Source organism: Phacochoerus africanus, chromosome 2 (genome assembly GCF_016906955.1).
Source record: "Phacochoerus africanus isolate WHEZ1 chromosome 2, ROS_Pafr_v1, whole genome shotgun sequence".
Classification (NCBI taxonomy): Eukaryota; Metazoa; Chordata; class Mammalia; order Artiodactyla; family Suidae; genus Phacochoerus; species Phacochoerus africanus.
In genome coordinates this window covers 1,719,205-1,744,549 of record NC_062545.1, presented here as the reverse complement: position 1 = coordinate 1,744,549, position 25,345 = coordinate 1,719,205, and the positions used below count along the sequence as shown (strand labels likewise).

Genomic DNA, 25,345 nt, shown 5'->3' with positions numbered 1-25,345 from the left:
GGAAAGCTGAGGGCCCGGCCGTCAGCTGCTACACGCTCTCTCTCCCGGTCCCATCAGCGTAGATGCTCAGTGCCGCAGGGAAGCGGCAAAAGAGTTGACTGCGTCGTAAAACAAATTAATGTATAATCAATATACCCTGTTTTAAACTGAAGTTTCGTTGATTTACCATGTATTAGTCTCAGGGGTACAGCAAAGTGATTCAGTTATACATACATTCGTATATATATTTGTTCTTTTTCAGATTCTTCTCCCTTATAGGCCATTACAAAATCCCTGGCTATACAGTAGGTCCTTGCTGGTTACCTGCTTTATGCATAGAAATGTGTATATGTTCATCCCCAACTCCTAACCCCTCCCCGTCTCCAGTGTATACTTTAAAATGATAAACTGTCTTCCCTTGTATTCTCTAAACTACGCAATTGCCACGTAAACACACCTATATAACCCATTTGCCAAGATATATGAGTTGTAGTGCAAACTGTTTATCCAATCTAATCATTTTCAAATCACCAACAGACATCGAAAAAGGTTGATGCGACCTTTATTCAACATAGCAGTTCCTCTAAGATGCCCCTGAGCCGTGATTGACGTGGGAACTCCAAAATCCTTCCAACTTCCCTATTAATTACGTGATCATTAGTCAACTTTAGTTCTTTTAACGTCTTTGACGTGGTTCATGGTCCAGAGGCTTGGGTGAGCATTTGCAGCACGGAATCCATTACACATGAAGCCCCAGCTCTCCTCCCACCGTCTGACGCTTCTGCATAGTCACCGTCTCACCCTTCCACGAGCTCCTGGAAGTTGGTTACTGGATGGTCATACTCATTAGATGCCTGGAGTTCCTTTGTCCACAGAGCTCCACACCTGTCACTTGACTCGGTTTCAAAACTCCAAAATTGAAAAGCCTTAACCCTTCATTTTATTTGTTTCCCTTTTTCACTAAAGCCGTAAGTGGATCTTCATATAACTTCCTGGGCAAGCCGGTAGCTTTTGCTCTTGGAAGAGCTACTGTCGTTTTCATTTCAAATTTCATGTCTTATTCCTTCTCTTGAATATAATTTACTTTTCCTTCATCATTCCGCTTATTTGTTTTATATGCTCTTTCACTCAAGAACCGGCACCCACCAGGTACCAGGTGCATGAATTACATCAGAGATCAAAATCAACAATATTAATAAAAATCTCTGCCCCAACGGGGCTTACGGTGTGGAGGAAAGAAGATCCATAATAAACACAGCAACAAAAAAAAAAATGATATGTGTTTAAAGGAGATAAGACCTACGGGGGAGAAAAAACTAGAGCAGAATCAGAAGGTCTGGGCACAGTGGGGGCTGCTCTGAAATTTGAACAGGAATCGTCAAAGAGGTCCCACCTGCAAGAATGGACGTGCGGAAGCCTTCTTGGTCTTTGCTTTAACAGCTGAAACGGGTCCTTGTTATAAAGGTAAAGAAGGCAGCTCCATCTTCGCTGGCGAGTGGTGCGCGTTGAAGGCGGCGTGTTCATCCTCAGACGTGGAAATGCTCAGCCGCTCTCAGGTCACAGCTTCCACCGAAGCCATCTCCACAGAGCCTGTAACACCTCCAGCGCCCAGGGTACCCATTAGCTCCAAACATTCTTCCCACTTCTTTTCTTCCTATTCCTAGCTCTTCAGACAGAGCAGTTAACTCTCTCCGCTGTCGCCTTGGTATATGAAACAGATACAGAGTTTTTTGAGAAACGATATAAGGTGACCCGCTTGCATACTTTTTTATGCCACCCAGATACAACTGAATGTGGTCATTTTAGACTAAACATCTGGAAATTTTTATAAAAATTCAGCAGAAGTGCCACACTTTCTCTTTCCCATTAACTACAATTAAACTGTGGTTGCAGTGTAACTGAAACACACAGACACCGGTTGCAGGTACCCGAGGAGTTCTTTGTAGGAGTCCCCACTGAAATCACCTTATCAAGCACTGATGATGATAAGTGATCTGCCCCTTCCAGAACCACGAAGTCAACCGAACCATGCAAGGCCTGTATTTTGCACTTTAAACAAATCATTACACTTTTCTTAAGAGGCGAAGCGTGACCAACAGTGTCGGGAAGGTGTTGGCTTGGTTTGTAAGTTTCTCTAAAAGTTGTTTTCACCTTTCAGCGGATGCATTTTTCAGCGAGCGAGGCCCAAAACCCAGATGACAACGATCTTGCCGCAGTGTTATTCTGCTTTGGAAGCTCTAGTAACGAGTCCGTGTCCGAAACGCCTGATCACTTTTAGCCACAGGGTAGGTGGTATGAAATTACTACAGCACTTTTCTAAAGGTTTTCCATTGGCTTTATTCACATCCCTTGATAACATTTTTGTTTTCTAATTTTAATGTTTCTTATATGAGACTGAATCATAATATTCTTTTAAGCTTCTCCTCATTAGTTATCACAAATATTCTTTATATAAACCATGCCTTTAGCAGAACAAGATTATCCTTTTGCTAGAACATGTGGGGGACTAGCATTTTCAGCTCTTAACACGTGCAGGTAATATCTGCATCAGCGTTTAGATCGGCATCGATAGGCCACTCAGGTTTTGCCCAAGCAATCGACGTGCTTTTAGTTCCGGAAATAGAGCTTTTCCATAATATCAAATCCCGCTCCAAGCTGGCCTGGTGTTTCCACAGCATCGGATGTTCCAGGCAGCAGATGTGTGAACATCAGTTCTTCCTGGCTCCCCTGAGGACTCAGAAGACTCATGGTTATGAGATTGAAAGGGAGCAATGGCACATCTACCCAGAGTGGTGTTTATAATATTTTACTGTAAATTCTGCAGCTCCCGCTCACATAGGAAACTCAATGCACCATGACAGTAAAGCCAAGAGTTTCTCAGGAAACAGTAAAACAGGAAGCGCATTTATCTGTAGCCGTGGGAACGGCCGAAACCCAAGGCGTTTACATCAGTTTCTATCACTAGGAACTGTCACCACTGTCACAACTGCTCCTACGCTCCTCACTGGGGGATATTTCAGAACTCCCAGCCACCCTCCTTCTGGTGGAGAACCTCTTACTGCCAGGCGGAGCAGGCGGGTCTCAGACAGACAATGGTTAAATGGCCACTGGTGGCCGTCTTGTCAGCATGCAGGTGGCTTTTTCATCCAACGAGAGGAGCGAAGAGTCGGCTGTAATCACGAGTCTTCACCGCACCCCAGGCTCTAGCGCAGGGCCTTGCCCTCGCCGGGGGTTCTCGTCTCAGCACGTTAATGTGGGGTGACCTGCCTCCGTCCGGCCTCTCCAGCCATGTGGCCAGACGCATGTCTTGTTCCGTAAGGGTCTGCACGTGCCCCATGTAGGGTGGGCAGCTGAAGTCACCCCAGAACACGAGATCACATTTTTAGGAAAGGGACCAGCGAAAATTCTCAAGCCCCTTGACCCACTTCCTTCCTCGAACGTTTTGAGGATTAAAAGAGAAAACGTTCCAAGTGCCGGGTTCACGGTCAGCGCTAAGTCAGATCAGCAGCTACCACGGGGCCGAGCTCGCCGCGCTCCGATGCCGTGGGGACGTCCTCCCAGGGGGACGTCCTCCCAGAGGCCCGTCCTGTTCCCCTTCGTCCCGCGGCGCTTCCAGTCTGCTGCGCCAGGCTCGATGGCAAACGCGGCGATTTCATTCCTTCAATTTGTTCTGAAAAGGCCTGACTTAAGTCACTTTCTTCTAACTGGGGGTCTGACATTCCCAGCATTTTTAAAATCAACGTTCTGGTCCTTTGGTGGCTTCCACGTGGCCCATCGCCCAGCGCGCAGGCGCAAGAAGGCCCGTGGAGGAGTCGAGAAGGAGGCCTGCTCAGTGCGGCTGCGTGCAGTGTGCGGACTGCTGGCTCCTCCCCCGCCGAGGCGCTGGCTCCTCCCCCGCCAGGGCGCTGGTGAGCACCCCGCATGGCACACGTGGGGGCTTCTTGCCGCCCGTTCCACTGTCTAAATATTTAGACTCATGGTTTCTAAGCCACGTACGTCTCTTTTCCCACGTACTTAGCTCCCAGCTCGGCCCACAAGCAGACAGTGAGATGGTTTCTTTTTTGTTATTGTTGTTGTTATTGTTTTGCTATTTCTTTGGGCTGCTTCCGCGGCATATGGAGGTTCCCAGGCTAGGGGTCTAATCAGAGCTGTAGCCGCTGGCCTACACCAGAGCCACAGCAACGCGGGATCCGAGCCGCATCTGCAACCTACACCACAGCTCACAGCAACACCGGATCGTTAACCCACTGAGCAAGGGCAGGGACCAAACCTGCAACCTCATGGTTCCTAGTTGGATTCGTTAACCACTGCGCCACGACGGGAAATTTACGGTGAAGCGAGAAAGGCTTTTCTGGGAGCTCCCGAGTCTAGGCCTTTCTAAGCTGTGAGGGACTCGGCAGCAGCGGGACAGTGCTCGGACTGTTCTGCCCAGGCCAGCGGGGAGCAGGGGGCCCATCGGCCTAGATGAGCTTCCGGCCGTTGAGACCAGGGCTCAGGGGCAGACGCCAGACCCACCCTCACCAGGGCACCATCAGGGCCCGGGGACACCGCGTCCCCAGACCTGCCTGGGGAAGGGGAGGCGCTTCTGGGGAAACGGAAACCAGTGCAATTCAACTTCAGGTCAAGAATCTGAAAGTGTCCACCTTAAATTAGTGCAAGTGAACTGGCTCACCAGCTGGGAAAGCAGCAAAAGAGGTGCCGGCTGGTCCGGCCTCGTCCCCTGACTCGCCTTCATCGTGGATTCACGGCACAAGCAGAGCACCCTGTGTGATGGGTTGGCACCTGCTTCACCTGCGGGAAAGCACGTGCACGTCACTTTGGCCATGTGATGTGACTGTCCCCACGCAGCTCCGTTCCTGGGCCCAGGGGCCAGATGTGTCTCAACAAGAGGCAGTGCCTGTGACACACAGAACTGTGTTCCCTTCTCGAGCAAGGAGGGACTGTGGTCTCCGTGTGTCACCCTCGGTGCCAGATGGGCCGGTGCTCGCAGCACGCCAAGCGGGGTGAGGCTGTCTCCCTTGGCCCCCAAAGCTGCGCTCAGGTGCACCGGATCCTGCCATCCTCACTTGTGGACACCCCGCCCCCTCTCGGTCACCCTCCCAGCACCACGATGGCAGGTGAGTGACAGCTGGGGGACCTCCTTCTAACTGCTGTCCCTGTGCGCTCTGCCCCCTTGGTCCAGGCCACTTTGCAGCAGGACCCCCTGCCCCCTCCCACCCCACCAGGACCCTCTGCCTCCAAAGCCACGGCCAGACTTGCCTCCCCAGACGCCCCTCCATCTGGCGTCCCCCCCCCCCCCCCCCGCCCCGCTCAGGAATGTACAAGCCTGCTAATTACTGGCCTCACCGGTCACCAACTCGCTTGTCTGGTTCTGGAGCCTTTCCAAGCCCATCTCCACCCAGCACGCGGGTTGACGCCCGATTCCTGGCGTCTCCTCCCCGCCTCTGTCCCCGCCAGGCTTCGGCCTGGCCACTTCCCCGGCCTCGGCCACATGACCTCTTCCTGCTTCCTGCCCCGCTCTGCACAGCAGCTCCCTGTGGCTGCAGCTCTGCCCCCACAGCAGGCAAGGCGTGTGCCAGAAACAGCCCCAGGACAGCCGAGTGGCCGCTCGGGACCACACAGCACAGCAGGCCCGGGCCGGATCCCAGGCTGACCTGTCTGCTCTGAAGCCCACACTCACCCCAATCCCACCGCCTCCCTTTCTTGCCAACTCCTAGACCAGTTATGAGAGGCCCCCGAGGTGCAGTGAACTTTCTAGACTATGTACTTGGGGCTAAAATGCTCTGGAGACAGAGTCTTGGGGAAGGTGCGTCTGCGCTGGGCCTAGAGTGACAGGTGTGTCCTTTGGTTTCCCTAAACATGTGGGTGGGGAGGGCCTGGTCTGGAAGAGGCCACCTGACCCCTCTAGCTCCTGAGGCTGCCACCTTCTGGGTTCCTGCTTCTCTGTCAGCTTGCAGTTTGTCGCTGAATAATTGTGCCCTACGAGTAGTCGAGTCTCCCCACAAATGCTTAAGGTACCGTCTTGCCAACACAAATCCATCCAAATGTTGAAAATTGCCCTTCTCCTCCTCAGCCAGAGTTGCAGTGTCACCGAGAAGGCTCCAGATGCGCTGCTCCTGGCTTGTCCGTGCCATGTCATCCTGCGGGGCTGGCCAGTGGCCCAGCTTTCCACTTGCAGGCTCGCTCCCCGAGCCCAGCTTCCTCACGCCTCGAGAGGCAGAGAAGGGCCGCGGGAGCTGTCCTGAGTGGCCACCTGTCGTGGAGGCAAGGATTCTAAAGGCAGAGGCCACGTCTCCAAGTCTGAGCAGCTGCGGTGCCAGCGAGGATGCTGCTTCAAGGGACTCCCTCCCTTTTATGCCCGCGGATGAGCGTCAGAGCCGCCGCTGAAACCCAGGCGGCCGCTCGGGAACTCTGCCCTCTCCTAGTTCCTGGTCAGCTCCGGGCGGTGCTGCCCTCGGGTCTAAGGAGCAGGGATCTCAGCGCCACTCTCCGCAGAGCCCGGGAGCACCTGGCGTCAGGAGGTTAAATCCTTTCCCGTGCTCTCCTTCCACACCTGCCGCTGGGCTCCTCAGACCAAAGCATCTGACCAGGACATTCGGCCAAACGCGTTCAGGAGACTGGTGATCAACAGGCCAATCCAGAAAATTCCTCTGCCCTGCACCCATCAGGCCCGCAGAGGCGTGCTGGGCGGAGGATGGAGCCACTGGGCGAGGCGCCCTCCGCACCAGACCTGGCAAATCCAGGCATGGGAGGGGGCTCTGGGGGCAGGTCCCCGTTTCCCGTCCCTGATACTAGTGTCACACGAATGGGAGACCCCTGCCCGGGACACAGGGGCAGCTCCAGGCGCACAGGCCACCTGGTGCCACTGGACCTTCGCGACGAGACCGTCCCTTCTCCCTCCTCCGGGGGCAGGACCGAGCCTCGCAAAGTGAGGAGCTGTGCAGAGGCTGGACCAGCGCCGAGGCTCCGAGTCTGCTCCTGAGCCCGATGTTGAGATGCTGCATGACGTGCCAAGGACGTGCTGCTCCAGCCCTGACATGCAAACGAGCGGCCTGGCGGCCTGGCCATCTGCACGGCGACCAGCCGGCCCGGAGGCCCTGCTGGGGGCTGGCAGCCCTCCCCTGAGCAGCAGAATCTCACCCACGGCCCGAGCCCTGGGTCCTGCCCTCCACGGCCCTGCCTTCATCGCGCCTCGTTCTATGAAAAATCCCAAAGTTTGAATTCTGTGATTCCGTTTCGTGTTAGCCACAATTCCCCAGGGAAGCAAACCAGTAGGAGATACACGTGCGTGTGAAGAGTGATTGTAAGAACTGGCACCCGTGACCTGGGAGCTGCGCCCCCAAATCCATGGGGTGGGTCTGCGGGCTGGGGATTCGGGGCAGAGCGGCTGTTACTGCCCTGAGCCTGAAGACAGTCTGCAGGCAGAACTCCTCCTTCTGCAGGAAATTGCAGTCTTTGCTCTTAAAAAAAAAAAAAATTCATTTTATTTTATTTTTTTCTGGCCACACCCATGACACGCCAAAGTTCCTGGGTCAGGGACAGACCCTGAGCCACCGCAGTGACAACGCTGGATCCTTAACCCACGAAGACCCGGGAGCTCCAGTCTTTGCTCTTAAGACTGACTGGATGAGACCCACCACATGCCAGAGATGACCTGCTGCACCCAAAGCCAACTGAGTTAAATGTCCGTCACACCTGCACAGTGGGCAGCATCTGGAGGGTGTCTGAGCGGCCACCACCTTGACACGCGAGAGTAGCCATCACAACGGCAGACGTCCAGAGGCGCCGTCCTCCTCCATTTGTCAGGGCCTCTGCCCTGCGAGTCTCTGCCTTTGAGGTCAGGCCTACCTGCCGTCCTTCTCCACTGCCCTTTCTCCTTTCTGATTTTCTCCCAACGTCTCAAATGTGGTCCCTGCCAAGAAACGCTGCAGTGATTGCCCTGAAGAGACAGGCTCACTTATTGTGTGTTCTGCACGCATCTGCCAAGTGCTCGCATTCTTCTGTCTTTCAAGTAAAAAACCAGGTGTTCGGGGCAAAGTGGCTAGTTCAGCTGGCAATGCAAGCAGCCCTCAAGGCACCCTCGGTCCATAGAGCTCCTGGAGGAGGGCCGTGGCCACCTATCTGGCCTGCTTTGTTCCACAGAACATTTAGAAGCGATGCAAGGTCTCAGTGTCTGAGACCCAGCAGAGTTCATTTGTACTGCTTCACATGCTTAAGGGAAAATGGCCATTTTCTCACCAAAAAGCTTAGTGTGGAGAATCCAGTGGCAACCTGGGGATGCTGAGGCGCCAGGCGTTACATGTCAGTGCACCTGTCAACAAAGGCAAGCAGCCTTTTTCTTCTTACAGTGAAAACGGCTTCGTTCTCAGCTTTGCATTTAGACATCGGCAAACCCGAAAGGCGGTCAGGCTGCCCGGGATCCACGGAGCACGCCCTGAGAACCGGGGCCCTGCACGGTGGCATTCTACTCCTTATCCTCACTTCCAATGCCCTTGGCAACCTGACCGTCTCTCACCACCCCCACGATTCCGTCTGTCACGTCACCCCCAAAACACCAATGCGTTTATGTCGGGCAGGTCTGCATTGTGACACGGGCTCCGTTACTAGGTGCGTAACCTGGAGAAAAGTAGCAAAGCTTTTTCAGTTTTTCTCCTCAGGAAAATAGACGTAAACACAGCCATCAGGCCGTTGTGAAAATCAGAGGAGTTAATGTATGTAAGACACCTGTCATTAATAAGTATTAGTTCCCTTTGTCCCCTGCTGTGGCTAAAAGGTCTGAGAGTCTCTGAAAGCCCTGCCAGGCCGTCATTCAAGCCGTAATCAGATTCACTTGTCTCTGCAGTGAATTCCCAGGACTCCAAATCCGGCTGGAAACCGCCTCCTCCTCCAAAGTTTGGCCCACTTCCATCTCGCTTCTTTGAGCATGAAAAGCAAGCATTTTCTAAATTATTCGCTTTTAAGTTAGTCATATACTCGCTCATTATTTCACAAGCATATCTCCTCCCACAACTAACATCTAAGCTTCCGGAAGAAGAACTATTTGAAAAATGTTGTAACTCTCCCAGTGGGGATTTATTGCTACATAACTGCTTATGCCAAAGGGCAGTGGCTTGGAAAGAGCCATGCCCATTATGACTGCGGCTCCTGTTTCTCTGGCTCAGGTCACAGCATGGAGCCCTGCCCCCACTCCGTGACATCTGGGGTGGACTCGTTGGCAGGTCCCTTCTCTCCTGGTCTGTCAGCAGAGGCGGCCGTCGGCCGGGACCCCTTCGTGCGCCTGGGCTTCCTCGCCACGTGGCCGTCAGGTTCCCAGGCCAGGGGTCCTGATGGAACGCCGGGCAGAGCCCTGCTCCTTCTCATGACCAGGCCTCCGAAGGCACACAGCCTCTCCTCCACCAAAAGCACTGGCTGGGACAGTAACCAGGTCCCACGGGGACTCAAAGGGAGGAGACAGGGGCCCTCTCCTCCCAGGGGAGGACTGTCAGCTCCAGGGCAGGTTCCAGGAAGAGGACGCAGCTGGGTGTGACCTTCTACTGAAATTCCCCCACGCCCTCTAGAAATTCCCTCTGAATGAGTGTAAGTGTGCGAGCCTGAATGAATAAATGGAGGGAGGTGGCTGTCATTTGGAAGAGGTTTTCTCAACTGAAATGGATCAGGGCGTAAACTAAACTGTCACACGGACTCAGAGTCTCTGTTTACTCGCCTGATTGTCCTCCACCAAATGGTAAATTCCTTGGAGGCTGAAGCTGTGCCTGGGATCCTCAGAGAAGGCCCCAGTGCCTGGGGGGCGACAGGTGCTCAGGAAGCACTGGGAGGAAGGGAGGGAGGAAAGAAAGAATGAAGGGGGGGCGGGGAGGGGAAAGGGATGAAGCTTCTTCCGGGCTATGACGAACTCTTAAGATCCAGGGATGGGGACATTCTGGTTCCAAGAAGCCTCAGGTGTCATCCGTGCAGGAACCACAGCACAGCCAGGATGGAAATGAAACATAAATGAATTCACTGCATTATTCTCTCTCCAAGGCCAGGAGTCATCTTTGCCTGAAGGGGGAAAAGACCCAGGTTTTCAAGGGTTCATCTGTGGGTTCATGCTGTCAGTTCAAAAGGGTGCCCTGGAATGTTGGAGCCAAGCAAATCTATCGACTCAGAGCGATTTCGCCTGTTCTTTCCTTCTGCATCCAGGGAATGTGTGTAACTCATTGCCCTTTTCAAAGGAGTAATTCATTTGTACCTCGATTTCCTTTGAAAACGTAATGAAGAGAACCCCAGAAATGGATGGATTCGCTAAGGTTAATGCTGGAACTCTCCTTTTGGAGAGTTCTCTGTTTTTGAAAATTAAATGTAGTTTTTTTACAAAACAGTTGATGGCAAATAAGAGTTAAATCCAATAGGAAGCCTGGAGGTTTACGTGAAATCTGATCACGAAAATCAGCTTCTCTCCCTTCTCCCACATTACGAACGAAAGGGGAGAGTATTTTCAAATCAGTCTTGAGCTGGGAATTCCACTCAATTTCTCTCTTGATATTTCTGTATGATATCATAATTCTCTTAAGATGAATTGGCTTTTCTCCCTAGTACTCCTCCCTTGCCCTCCATTTTCAGGCTGAATTTTGTGAAATTGGTGTCCGTGGGATGACTTGGGATTGCCGTCCATCTGCCCCCAGCCCGTAGCCGAGACACCAGCACAAATGTCCGTCTCTCGAGCCCGACCTTCCCCCAGCCTCTGCCTTGAGGGCTTTCAAAAGGATTCTAAGCAATGCTTGTAATGCTTCACCAGTGAATGTTTAAAAATATTCATCTTCATTTAAACGTTGAGTGCATCCTGTTTCCACGTGATCAGGCACCACCAGCCAGCTTCCGTCTCCCTCCTTTTTTGAATTGTAGGCTTGTAATTTTATTAATAATGCGTAGATGGTTAATGGATCAGGGTTCACGGTAAACAGAGGTGACTCGCGAGGTGTCCCCAGCAAAGCACACTGGTTACTCTGGAGCCCGAAGGGCAAACAAGCCTGCGTAACAAAGGGTGATGTGGCATGAGCGTCTCAGGTAACCGCCTCGCCCTGTCACCTGTGCTGCTGGGCTCAGGGCCGCCTCCGGCAGGAGCGCCAGCCTCACGGAGACCGACTGCACCTGTTCCAGCGGCAGGAGTGTCCGCCACTGTCCCAGCAGTTTCGGATCTGCAGACGGCCTTGTAAGTGCCGGCTGATCACCATCCATTTACCTTGGAAAGTTCCTTCCGGTCAACCACGAAGGTGATCTCTTTGAAACTATCGACACTGCTTCGAAGCCGATACTCAATATGCACCCCCATCTCAATCTTTTCTCACTCCTCCAGCCTCGCTAAGGCCTTGCTCAGAACTGAAACGCTGCAGAAGGTTGTCGGTGCAAAGTATTTGCATGCACTTAATTTTCAGCGTGCCTGGGCCAGGCCATGCACGTAACTGAAGCTGGTGCAGGTCCGACTCCATTCCTCCAGACGCCAATTCATTCCCTTTCTCAGAGCACTTCAGTTACTCAAAAAAATGTCTCAGAGCACATCATTGTATTAATAACTATGCAGAGATTATCTAAATAGAACAACTATGAATCATATATATTATATATATTCTATTAGAATGACTATATTGTATTATAAATAATAACTACATTGTACATAGTTATTCTATTATATTAGAATTATATATAATAACTATATTATGATACATAGTTATTTTATTATATTAGAATTATTATATAGAATTATTATGTACTAATTATATGTAATATGTAATAATATATTCATACATAAAAACTGCAAGAAGTCAGATGGAAAAGTCAGATGGAAAAAAGAAAAATCTCATTGGGTATTTATGCGATCTTTTGGTGGAGAAAGGCTATTCTTTCAACACACAAAAGCAAAGAAAAGACCTGTTAAAAAAAAACAGTAATGGGTTTTACCTGAAAATGTAGAGTTGTCAGCTGTGAAAATCTCAATTAACAAAATTAAAAGCAAATGAAAATTAGAAAATATGTGTATTATATGTAAATAAAAAGGCATTAATATTTTTTTAACATATCTCTTTATTTTAAAAATCAAAAAGTAAAAGTTAGCCCCCATGACAAAAATGGGGAAAGGGCGTTAATTGGCAATTCATTAAAAATATATAACAGGAGTTCCCGTGGTGGCTCAGTGGTTAACGAATCCAACTAGGAACCATGAGGTTGTAGGCTCAATTCCCTGCCCTCGCTGAGTGGGTTAAGGATCCGGTGTTGCTGTGAGCTGTGGTGTAGGTTGCAGACTCTGCTCGGATCCCGCGTTGCTGTGGCTCTGGCGTAGGCTGGCAGCTACAGCTCTGGTTGGACCCCTAGCCTGGGAACCTCCATATGCCATGGGAGTGGCCCCAGAAAAAGGCAAAAAGACAAAAAATATATATATATATAACACAAATATATCGACTAGTATTCAACTTCTCTAGAATTCAAAGAAGTGAATATCAAAAAAAATGAGAAATGTGGCATTCCCATCGTCGTGGTGCGGCAGAAACAGTCTGACTGGGAACCTTGACGTTGAGGGTTCGGTCCCCGGCCTTGTTAAGGATCCGCGTTGCCGTGAGCTGTGGTGTAGGTCACAGATATGGCTTGGATCTTGCGTTGCTGTGGCTGTGTTGGAGGCCAGCAGCTGTAGCTCTGATTCAGCCCCTAGCCTGGGAACCTCCATATGCCGCAGGTGCAACCCTAAAAAGACCCCCCCAAGATAAATCAATAAATGCGATTTTGAAAACTCTATGGACCCTGAAAAGTGTTTACAATACACTTAAGAGAAAAAAGGAGCCTCAAATCCCATAAATAACCATGATTTCCCCAGCAAGGTGTCTCAGGGTTACCTGCGTCTCTGGTTTGTCAAGCTCCAATCATCAATTCTAATGAACGCCCCTCCACTGAGGAAGCTGTGTTATCCCAGGTCTAGTGCAGAGAAAAAAGAATGAAACAAAACCCACAAAGTATTGTGTTTTCCCCCAGATAGTGGAACTAACAGGCAGTCTTATTTTGGTTTAAAACATTATTTTTTCCGAATGTTCAATACTGTGTATTCATTGCATTTATACTTTGAAAGGGGAGTCATTTTTTAAATGTAAAATGAAGTCTTTAATCTGGGATGAGATACGCTTTGAAAATGTTGACAGAGCTTCACTCCCAGAGCTTGAAAATGTTGACAGAGCTTCACTCCCAGAGCGGAGAAAAGGCCCGCCCCTTGGTCACAGTGCAGGAAGTGTATTTACTGAGTGACTCACAGCTTACAATCCATCAAGTTACCATTGTTTAAAACTTATTTCAAAATAATTCGTGGTCTTCCCTTTCTATCAAAATCCAGTGCATCTTTTTTTGGTTTTTTGCCGCAACCGGATAGGGAACTCGCACCAGAGCAGCGGCCCTGAGCCACTGCTGTGAAAACCCTGGATCCTTAACCCCCCGCTCCACAAGTGAACTCCCGGCCCGTCTTTTAAGACATGAGGGTTGAAGCTCCCTGAGCACAGGGCCCGGTAATTTCTTTGTCCTCTGCCTTCTGGCTGCAGAGCCCCTCGTCTGCCTTGATTCCTGCCCCACATGGTCACCCAGCTCCCAGGGAAGCTGGAACTCTCAGGTGCAAAGCTGTGGATCCTTAGAAAGCAGTGGCGTAGCTGGTGCTCAGAAAACTCACGGGGCACATTCCCCATGGTAGCTTGTGCTGTGGTCTAGAATCTTCCAACCCCAAAGTCACCAAGATGCCAGTGTCCTCACCTCTCAGGAGGTGTGCTTAGTGTACAAAGAGACCCACACTAGCGGCTGAGTCAGAACCCGCGAGCATGCAAAGGGCTTCTTCCCTGGGCACCAGCAGGTAGTGCGAACTAGGGAAAAGCATGTGTTTCTATTGACCACGTGCCAGCTGGCCCTGACCCCATCACCACTCTGTGGGTTTTCTCCCCAGAGCCGTCTGCACGCTGCCTGGCTTGCCTGTCCCCGCATCCCCTCGTGTTCCAATCACAGGGTCCCCTAAGGCCCAGCCTCGCAGGCCGCCTCGGCCAGAGCATCTCCTGATCCAAACTCAGTGGCTCACCCTGTTCTCGGCTGGGGTTCTGGTGATAATATAATCTCTTGACGTGACAATAAACTCACGTCTTTAAAACAAATCAAAAAACCAGCAGCACCTGTAACATGGCGCACGACTGACTCAGCCTGCGCACCCAGAGCGTGTGTGCTGGACACAAATGCCTCTACCCGTGATTCTGGCTGTTGTGCCTCTAACTTGTCCTTCCAGGTCTGACATCCTCAAGGGCACAGCCTGTCTCCGTGGTCCTACATCCCTACCAGAGCAGCTGGTGAACTGTGGCCCTCGTGGGGACGGGGGGAAGGGCTTGCTCAGTGTCTCATGAAGGGGTCACTCAGGTAGCGCTTAATATGACCTATCAATTATCTTTCTCTTACACAGAATTTCATCTTTTTTTCTCTTTACATGGAACTTTAAAGTTTCGCTTTTTACCCCCCAAAACAACGTGCTTTGAAGAAAACCAATATAAACTAAGAATGCACCCGGCTGGACCCTCCGGCACATGCCACATCAATGAACCATCCTCCCGAGAAGGGAACGGGATCAAGGCAGGTCCTGGGCCACCAGGTCTCAGACCCCACACCTTGGCTGCTGCCTCGTCCAGCAACAGAGGGGAAGCCCGTTGTGTCCACAGCCCTAGCCCTGTAAGAAAGTTACACAAGGAGTGAGCAACTTCCACTCTTGCCGTGAGCTGTTGGTCCCCGAGGCCCCTGGGGACCTGCAGGCACCTGGGACACACGTGGGAACAGGGAGGACACACCTTTGTCCTCGGGCAGCTCCTTCGTGGTGTCAGCTTCCCCACGACGCAGCCTCACCACGACCCTTAGGCAGGTTGGTTCTCATCAGCCGGAGCTGGGAGCTACGTGGGGTGTGTGGAAGTTCCTGGACCAGGGGTCAAATCTGAGCTGCAGCTGCAACCTGTGCCGCAGGTGCTGCCACGCCAGATCCTTAACCCCCTGTGCCACAGCAGGAACTCCTGAGTCCTGCCTGAGACACCTGTTTTCATAGACACCAACTGCACTCTGATTAACTTAAAACGGAGCAGCCACCCTAGCCTCTGTGGGCTGTTTCTTGGTTACAAGGGAGACGCTTCCACCTCGTCCTTTCCGTCCGTGCCAGGTGCGTGCTTGGGCCAGAGTCCTTACGAGGATTTGCAGTAAACATGAATTCACCTGACACGACATTCTGTCCTTACTTCCACTTCTAAGCAAAAATAAAATCTCACCTCTAGTGCATTTCATGGTCAAATTCAAGTACAAAAAAACATTTACAATTAAAATGTAATGGAAAGCCATTTACGGAAAGTACAAAAATAGCCAAAAAAGAAACTTTCAAAAGGCAGCGCAGTGGTTGGGGGTGGGGGAGGAACGGGACCTGAAATGGCCGAGGGGGCTCTGGGTCCGAGTGTGCAGGACTCGTCTGCCCTGACGAGAAGATGTGCTGGGTTCGGGAAAAGTCGCCAAGCTGAGGGTGTGAGTACACTTTTCTGCGTGTCCTATTTCCCCAACGAGTGAAAACAGAACACAGATCAATGGGAGAGAGGCCTCGGGTCACACAAGTCTGAAGATCCCGCAGGTGTCTGGCGAGTCTGCTGCCCTGCCCGGAGCTGGGAGGGCCCCGGCAGTGGGTCCCAGAAGGGCTGCCTTTCAAGGCGCCGTCAGACGACAGAATTCACATCCCTAAAGGGCAAAACCCAGTCGGAATAAAATACGGCTCCACCTGTCCCCTTCCTGCGGCCCAGGCCGTCGGGGCCACTGACCCCATCCCAGCCGGGCCTGGCCCCTTGTGCGGCAGGCAGTGGGGGGCGTTGGGCGTGTTTCCCTTTATCTCGTTGACAACAGGCGGGACATTCCTGCCAGGCTGCCTCACCCGGGCCGGGCCGCAGCTTTCTTGCCTTTTATGGCCAGCGTGACGTGGTTTCTGATAAGACAACAACCAAAGTCCACCCCTCATGCTCGCTCGACGTCTCAGGTTTCAAAAGAGCCCAACTGCTGAGGTTGCGGTTCAAATTCCAGGAGGTCCTCGAAGCCCAGGCTGCTCGTGGCCGCAGGGGTTTTGCTCCTGCACCAGGCAGGGCAAGTTCTGAGCCCTCTCCCCTCAGGCAGCTCGTCCTCCTCGGTGCCTTAAGATCCGTCGGTCTGATGACCCCCAGAGCAACACTGACTGAGTCCTTGACCGGCGGGGCAAACCCTCCCTGCCTCCTGTCCTGGAATCCTTCATTTCCTCCATCGCAAGCACTCCCACCTCTCCTTCTGCTTTTATGCGTGATGTTGGAGGTGCCTGGAGGCAACCGTTGTTTGCGACCCTCACAGGCCCTGCCTGACAGAGTCCCTGCTCAGCAAATATCAGCTAGTGAATACCCTGCAGCGACGCAGAAGCCCAGGGGAGGCGTGATCTTGGGGCTGCTCTGCAGCCGTTTCTTCCTGCTGAGCCTTCGGTCCCCTCGGCCTCTGCAGCAGCCACACTCCCGGCTCCCTGGGAGACCTGCCCCACCCAGGAAACACGCAGTGTGTGAGGGACTGGCCTTGTTCCCCGCATCCTGCGCCGGCAGCCCTGTGACCGGGAGGGGCAGGGGCCCGGAGCTCCCACGAGTGAGGCCCCTCTGGGGTCCTCCTACAGCTCTTGGTTCCCCACCACGTTCAGAGCTTTCCTTCCCATGTCCCTCCAAACATCACCGCCCCGCACAGACTCACCGTCATCGGAGGCTAAACGGGAAGACAAGGAGTTCCCACTGTGGCTCAGCTGGTTAAGGACCTGACATTGTCCCTGTGAGGATGCGGGTTCCATCCTTGGCCCCACTCAGACAGTTAAGGATCCGGTGTTGCCGTGAGCTGCAGCGAAGTTTGCAGATGCAGCTCAGATCAGGCATTGCTGTGGCTGTGGCGCAGGCCAGCAGCTGCAGCTCTGCTTCAGCTCCTGGCCTGGGAACTTCCATATGCCACAGGCGCAGCCATGAAAAGAAAAAAGAAAAGCAGGAGGTCCCATCGTGGCTCAGTGGAAACGAATCTGACTAGGATCCATGAGGATGCAGATTTGATCTCTGGCCTCACTCAGCAGGTTAAGGATCCGGCGCTGCCGTGAACTGTGGTGTAGGTCACAGACTCAGCTCAGATCTGGCATTGCTGTGGCTGTGGCATAGGCTAGCAGCCACAGCTCCCATTCGACCCCTAGCCTAGGAACCTCCATATGTTGCAGGTGCGGCCCTAAAAAAAAGACAAAAGACCAAAAAAAAAAAAAGAAAAGAAAAAAGACAAAAAAAAAGAAAGAAAAGAAACAGATGAGTGTCCATTACTGGATACAAGCTGAAAGATTCCCAGAGCTTAAGTCAGAAGCTTGATGGATGGATGGATGGATAGATAAATGCATAGATGGATAGATAGACAGACAGACAGGCAGGCAGGTGATAGGTGGTTGAAGAAAATTTTATCATTACTGTATAGACGAGTCAGAGACTGCGTCGCACAGAAGCTTTGGTGGTGATGTGGGTATGTTACCTGTGCCTGTAGCTGGGAGCTGCAGAAGCCTGGCCAGGGACTCCAGCTGTGCCCCCGAGTTCCCCTTTCTGAAATGGAAATAGGGACAGTGCCTCTCGGGTGGCACCAAGGGTCCGGATGCGACAGGGGAAGGGTCCAGCAGCAAGGCAAGTTTCCCTCCCAAGAGAAGGTTGTAGAAGAATGTGGGATCATCACGTTAGCTGATAACAGGCTGTGCTGACAATCCCACACCCTGTGAATGTACCAGAAACCCCTGAATGGCTGGATGGTGTATTTCAAACAAGTGGATTGTGTGGTATGTGAATTCTATCTTAGCTGTACCTCAGAGCCCGTGCTCATATCTAGGTGGAGGCAAAGCATCCGGACATCATGGAACCAAGCAGCAGGGGAACCATGACCACCTGTTGCCCCTGGCGGGAGGGCAGGGACCAGCCGGGCTGGACCCCAAGGGGGGCTATCCTGAGGGCCGCCTGGCGTGGCCATGACCGGAGAGGAATGGAGCCACTGCCAGGTGGCAGAAAGGGCGCAGAAGGAGGACGAGACCCTCTCTCTTTGCCCCACAGTCTCCAGCCTGTGTTTCCCACTGCTCACTGCCACTCAGGGGAGAGGTCAGCCTCTCGGGGCACAGGGCAGGCCAGGCATGAGGACAATGGCCAGGAATTAGGATTCACAGAAACTATGAGCGGCTCCACCCCTTCCTCCCCTGTTGATATGCTCACAAGGATCCTTAGTAGGTCACGCCTTGAGCTTCATAAAATCCTGCCTCTGTCTCTCCACGAGCCAGACTAGAGGGCACCAGGCTGAGCATCAGGATGAGAAACATACATTAGGATGGAGCACAGGTGAGGACGGAGCACAGGTCAGGATGGGAGCAGTGAGACCACAAGCGAGTGGCCAGGGCAAGGCCACCTGTGCTGAGGAGCATAGACCCCAGAAACCCACAAGTGAAAAGAACGCACGGATGTTCTCCACGGGGTCTGGACTCAAGGCAGCAGGTCTGGCCCATTTTGACCCAGACACAGCATAGTAAACTTCTGTTCCCAGGTAGCGGAGGAGGGATTCTTCCCATTTTGTGTTAGTATTGCTTATTTCCCGACGACGTCCATGGCAACATGGCAACATAACGTCAACAGGTATGAGGACGGGGGTCTCAAGGCGGAAATGTGTCGCAGACTAAAACGGCAACGCAAACCTTCTCTGATGAACTGAAAATCACATTCAAGGCCCTGTGTTCTGAGAGTGGGGCACGAAAGAAAAATCTCCAGAAACACGTATGAAGCCGTTGTCTCATGAAACTACACACAAGCAGAATTTGATGGCTTGGATGTTTCCCTTAAACGGAAGTTACAGTGAAATGTTTTGACAAAGAAGTACTATTTCAGGTGGTTTAATATTTCATGATTTCCCCATGAAATTTATACAAGAAGCTCAGTAAGAACTTTTAAACACTGTAAACTCTTAGAGGGGTCGTCATGTCCCACATGAGCAATACCCAATGTTGGCCGAGGCCCCGCCGGCAAGGATCAAGTCGTAGAAGTCAGAAGCTGGCCGACCCGTCTAGAAACAGAGGACACCGCCGCAGTATCTGCGCCGCTCTCGGCAGAAGGGACCAGTGAGCACGAGCCAGGCTTGGTCCTGGGTTCCAAAGCCAGAGGACCCTGCCTGCGCCGCTCAGGGAGAGTCCACTGGCAATCTCTTCTCATAACTATTCCTGGTCTCTTTCCTGTAAACGACAAGAGGAAAACAAAATAAGACGGAACTGATGAGCCATGGACACCCCTGGGTTGCATCTTTTTTCTTCAAGCGCCCTGCCCTGAGCAAGGTGTGCTTTTGATCCACAGCACTCAAAACAGGCCCTGACGCCGGAGGCTCGGGTTCTTCCCCAAACAAAGGTTTTGGTCTGTCGTTGGACGCATCTGGAAGGCTGACGGGAGCTGAGAGAAGAGCGCTAGCAAATGTGCTTGCTCTTCGTGGCCGTGGTTGTGAGCAGGGCATGGACTCGAATCTAATTACAAGAAAACTGAAACGTGGCAAAAAGGGGTGAGCTGACAAATACAGTCAAAAAACCTTCCCGAGGAGTTCCCGTGGTGGCGTAGTGGTTAACGAATCCCACTAGGAACCATGAGGTTGTGGGTTCGATCCCTGGCCTTGCTCAGGGGGTTAAGGATCCCGTTGCCGTGAGCTGTGGTGTAGGTCGCAGATGCGGCTCGGATCCTGCGTTGCTGTGACTCTGGTGTAGGCCAGCGTCTACAGCTCCGATTAGACCCCTAGCCTGGGAACCTCCATATGCCGCAGGAGCGGCCCAAGAAATGGCAAAAAGACAAAACAAACAAACAAAAAAACAAACCAAAAAAAACCTTCCCTATGTCAGAGAGGAGGGGAGCGGATTTTTGAGAGACGAGTGTTTGCCCACGTGGCCTGGGGCCTCCTCCCCCCGCAGGTGGGTGCCCTGCAGGTGGGCGATGCGCGGGGCAGCCAGCGGCGGGCTGCGCCCTCTGCGCAAGCGCACAGGTCAGCCGGGCCCAGCCCGAGGCTCCTGCGCGGAGACGGAGCTGCCCGCACATCAGGCAGCTTGAGTTTCAGGTCTACCCCTGTCCCCTTGCTCCCCAAGTCCCATGGGGGTGATGTAGAACATGGGGCGGAGAAGGGGGCGCTGCCCACACCGTGGGTTTCTGTCGCCCTTGCAGATGAGACGGAGGAAGCCGCCCTCTCCCCAGGCTGTGCTCTCTGCCCACCCCTCCCCGCCTCCTGGGGGCGCAGCAACAGCATCAGCGCAAAGCCCACAGGACACCCGGGGGCCCCGCCTCCCTCCAGGCGCCACCGCCTGGGCGTAGCGTGAGCACTGGCGAAGGCGTTGCACCTGCTCAAAGCCGAAGGGCTTCACCAGGATCCAGCGCGAGTGGGCCTGGCCCGGAGCTCCTGCCTGGCAGACAGCTGCACAGCATCCTTCTGCGGGAGAGGGTGGCGTCAGCCCACAAACGGCCCCGCCACCGCAAACGCGCCGCCTTGACCGCGCTAGCGCCTAGAAAGTACACGTTTTTCCATGACAGAGCCATTACTATCCATCCTTTAAACAGGCCTCACGGCCCAGCACCGCCCATTCCGCCTTCTGCACAAGGAGAACGCGGGACACAGAAAGCAGAGCAGCGGGAGATGAGAGTCGAGGCAGGGACAGGGCCCCTCCCTACTGTGTTCGTCCCCGCTGTGGATCGCCAGGCAGAGCAGGGACCCTTCGTCCCCTAATTCCTTCAGACCAGGCCACTGAACGCTGCGGGGCGTGGCGCCTGAATCTGGAAACATCGCCCAAAGTTTTCCTGTAAAGCCACTACTATTAATATTTCTACATCAATTGGTATCCAAGTTAAAAAATGAATCTGATTTCTAAGTCATTATGTGTACATTTCTGCAGGCATTTCTTACCAGGACGCACTTTTTAAAAAATTACATTTAAAGATTATAATTCATTCATAGACACAGAAAAAGATTTTGCAGGGTTGAAATGTATGGTTTATTTACAATGTGGATTACAATTTACTTCTAAAATGTCTGTGGTATAGGTGCCCATTAAGATAAAAAGGGAGCCAAACTGCCAAAATTAAATGGTCTTTAAAAAGGATCAGGAAGAAAAAACAGCCAGATTTTTGCCAAAGTCTAACCACTTAAAGAAGTGAAACCCACACAGGAAACCACTCTGACCCGAGGCCTGACATCTAATAGATAGCCGACTAGACTATTTTTTGCAGCGTCGCTGAGGCACAGTGAATACACCGTAAGGTGCACACATTTAAAGAGCACACGCTTTTGAGTTTTACATACGTGCGCACGCGGGAAACCACCCCCAAGGTGAAGACACTGCCTGGTGGGCCACTGTCACTCGACTCTTCTCCCCGCCCAGACAGCTGTGCCTTGAGAATTTTCCTCCAGCCTTGAGTCGAATCCTGACGCCCCAGGACAACGCGGAGGTCAGTGTTTCCCAGTGGAAGCGCCTCAGATCAGCTGTGACGCTTTACAGTTTTAACTGGTCTCGAAAAGCAAGATATGCCACGCTCTGCTTCTAACTGAATCTGTCGATTTAGTAATGATATCATACAAAAATACATGATCTGATTTTCAAGCCGTATTTAGCAATTTAGGAAGAGCTTTGGCATTGACTAAGAGTACATTTTAGAAATACTATTTGTACAACAACACGATCTTGCAACGTGATTTTTTTTCTTTCAGCAAAATGAACAAAGGCGAGAGTGTTTGATTCCATAAAATTCATTATAAATACTAGCACCTCTTGAAGCATATTAGTTAGGGGCAGCTAAGTCCGAATCGGTCTGATGTTGTGCAATAGAAATGGCGACGATTCGATCATTCTACAGAATCTGCATGGTAATTGTTTTTCTTGCTAAAACAAAGTTGTTCTATAACACGGATGAACCTTGAAAACATCCCAAGTGAAAGAAGCCAGTCACAAAAGAGCACACACAGTGTGATGCCTTTTGTTTGTTTGTTTTTTCTTCTATTGCTTGGATTTCCTTTTTTTTTTTTTTTTTTGGCTTTTGCCTTTTGCCTTTTTAGGGCTGCACCTGCAGCACATGGAGGTTCCCAGGCCAGGGGCTGAATCAGAGTTACAGCTGCCGGCCTACACCACAGCCACAGTAACTCGGGATCCCAGCCGCATCTGCGACCTACACCACAGCTCACGGCAACACCAGATCCTCAACCCGCTGAGCAAGGTCAGGGATCGAACCCACAACCTCATGGTTCGTAGTCGGATTCGTTAACCACTGTGCCATGACGGGAACTCCAAGCCATTATTTTAACTAATATGCTGAACTTCCTCAAAAACATTGCTAAAGCCCATCTTCCTCTGTAATAACTTGAGTGATCTCATTAATGGAGGGTAACCCATGTGCATGGGTTCGAAGTGTCTCTGCTATCAATACACCCGTTTTTCTCCAGTTAACCTGTAAATTTAATGTTGCCTGAGTGAAACCATAGCTGGGTTTTTTTTTGTGGTCCCCGACAGCCGATTCTAAGAATTTACTTGGAAACACGAAGGATGAGGAAAAACGAAGATGCCTTTTAATACAAAGAACACCATGGAAGGTACAGCAGATACAGAACTGATTATAAAGTTTCCGTAATAAAGTCAGGCGCTTTGTGTAACAGTAGACGCAAAGATCAAAGAAACCAAATTTGTTCAGAGACAGACTCGCACAGAAACACTTGATTTAGGACAAGGGTGGCAGCGTGCAGACCGGTGGAAGGATTTTTTTTTTTCAATAAATGGTATAATCAGCCGTTGCTGGATGCTTCGGAATGCATCGCAATCATAAACACCCCCAAACGTCAATACCCTGACCGGCAGCAGAACAGCCTGAGAATCTAGAGCGCTTTCTCTGGGTAATTATCCCCGCCCTCCAAGAAAAGCTGCCACTCGGCCGTCTTCTTGGTTTCATCAAAGAAAGCAAGTAGGGGTCAATCAAAGCTTACCTGGTGAGAACTGGACACGTTCTTCCTCTTCTGGTTCTGTAGCTTAACACCTGTGTATTGGCTGATACCAGAAAGCTGGGTTTTTCAATTAATATTGGGTCACATGTCAACGCTCATTTTTTTTTTTTCAGCGATTTAAAAATGTGTAACCATTCATAGCTCATGGGCCATGCAAAACCAGAAGGCAAAGGCTGCATCCTGCCCACAGGTTTTAGTTTGCCAAGCCCTGGGTTAAAATACGAACATTTGTTCACACCGATCCATAGCCTAAGTGCCCTCAGAATGGGGGCTGCTGTGAGGGTGGGGACTCTGCAGATAAATCGCACAAGACAGAACACCCTTAGAATGTACCCTTTTTAAAGCAGGAATTCACCCTGCTTTGTCACTCCTTATACCTGCCTTGCAACAAATAAACTAAATTATTAAACCAAAGGGGAAAATATTTTGGCACTTGTGTCTTGGAATGGACATTTCTTCGTGAATTTGCTATAGTTTAACGAACAGTTTTTAGCTAGAATGTAATTCTCGTACTCGTGATGGGGTGTATATCTCCTGGGTATTTTGTTATATATACTCTTGGCTATTGCCCCTCCTAAATTACTATATTTATAAATTAAAATTCGAACTGTAAGTCTGTCTTTATTTAATAGCTGTGTGGGAAAGTAATAGTTAAATAATTGCTTCTTGAAAAAAAAAAAATCTTGTTATCGAACCGAAAAAGTCTGTGGCCGGAATGCCAATATAAATGGAATCCAAGAAGATTCTCTCAACGAGCTGCCGAGATTGATGTTTTAAAAGACGACAATGATACCTTCAGCCTCTCATGGGAATTACAACCAGGAGTCTCTGACACTACAGGGTACCTAATACTGTTTTGTTAGGACTGTAATCCTGCCTGGTGAAAACGTGGCTTTCTGCCTAGTGAAAGCGTCATGGGCTCAGGACACGCTGATACATAATTATTTTCAAGAATCTAGTATGTGAACAACAGATTGTTTCCATCTAGTCTAAAAAGTTAGTTACTCTTATTTATTCTTTCTGTCCTTTATTTTTAAGAAAGCCTGCATTAAGCAAACCTTCCCCTCCCCCCGCCCCACCTTGATACCAAAAATCATCATTCAGTTCAAAATACTTACTCGGTTCAAAGTATCTGAAACCATCAGTTAATCGGAGACATTACACAAAGAGCCAACATTTTTTTCATTCTATGATTTCAACTTTTCTAGTAATTGCTTTTTTAAATTGATTTTTCTTGTGAAAATGTAATACAAGATTTTAAAAAGATAGGCCTGTGACTATGGGAGGTCCCTGGTGGCCTAGCAGTTAAGGATCCAGCACTGTGGCTGCTGTGCTGCGGGTTCAATCCCTGGCCCAGGTATTTCCACATGCTGTAGGCTTGGTCAAAAAAACCCAAAAAACAAAACAAAAAAAACAGTATATTACTATCTAATAAACTCATCAAATTATTAGTATAGTTATGTTTTGGCTTGTTAACTACCTTAAAGAATAAATACACATCTGTGTCTTATTGAAAAGAAATGAAACTGGTGAAAATAGGTAGGGAAATTCATCTGTGTGCAGTCTTGGGATTATTCTACAAATCACAGAGAAATAAAAATAAAGTCTTATTCTCTGAATTACTTTAGGTTTCATGCGTTTTCATGTCACCAGGAAGCTTCTGCAGTTGGGGACACTGCATCTGTGTTGCTGTGGCACTGTGGTTCATTACCTTTCACTTGCAGAGGCATCACAGCGATCATTTAGATGAGAAAACCGATTCCAGAAAGGTAGTTGGCGTTCATGGCCAACGGCAATTTGACATTCAAAGTGGGGTCTGTGTGGCCCTGAGTTCATGGTCACCGCCACGCAGGGGATGACTGCGGACAGACGCACAGCCAGACTGCAGGGGGCCCAGTGCAAGGACTGCAGGGACCATCAGTGGGGACCTGGGCCTGGAAGTCGATGGACCTGAAGACTGGCTGAGTTGCGGCCTGGAGATAAGCAGCTCCAAGTTTCAGGGACCAGTGACCCCGCAGGATCGGCCGAGGCTGAGACTGGGCTGCTTGACTGGGTGGCGCCTTCATGCCTGCCTGGACTTCCAGTCACCGCAGAGGGACAACGGGCTGGACGGTCACTCACTGCTCTTAAGCACGTCCACCCAGAAGAGATGCACCTTGCTTCCACGCCGTGTCGTTGTCCAAAACAAGCCACGCGGCCAGGCCTGACATCACAGGGGTGCGAGGTGACATTCCGGCTGTTGAGGAGAGGAACAATCAAAAACCAGCTGACGGCACTGATGTTCAAGAGAGACGGTTAGGATTTCAGC

General features: G+C 50.9%; 2 long non-coding RNA genes across 2 annotated transcripts; both read right to left on the bottom strand.

Moving 5' to 3' along the window:
* Positions 1–402: 402 nt before the first annotated feature.
* On the bottom strand, positions 403–5,438 carry LOC125120970 (uncharacterized). The gene is made up of 3 exons (XR_007133358.1): positions 5,326–5,438; positions 4,652–4,770; positions 403–1,680 (listed from the first exon to the last, which is right to left on the bottom strand). It is a non-coding gene; the product is annotated as an uncharacterized LOC125120970 (long non-coding RNA).
* A 13,468-nt stretch (positions 5,439–18,906) lies between these two features.
* LOC125121476 (uncharacterized) lies at positions 18,907–21,983 on the bottom strand. The gene is made up of 2 exons (XR_007133475.1): positions 20,396–21,983; positions 18,907–19,258 (listed from the first exon to the last, which is right to left on the bottom strand). It is a non-coding gene; the product is annotated as an uncharacterized LOC125121476 (long non-coding RNA).
* Positions 21,984–25,345: the final 3,362 nt, after the last annotated feature.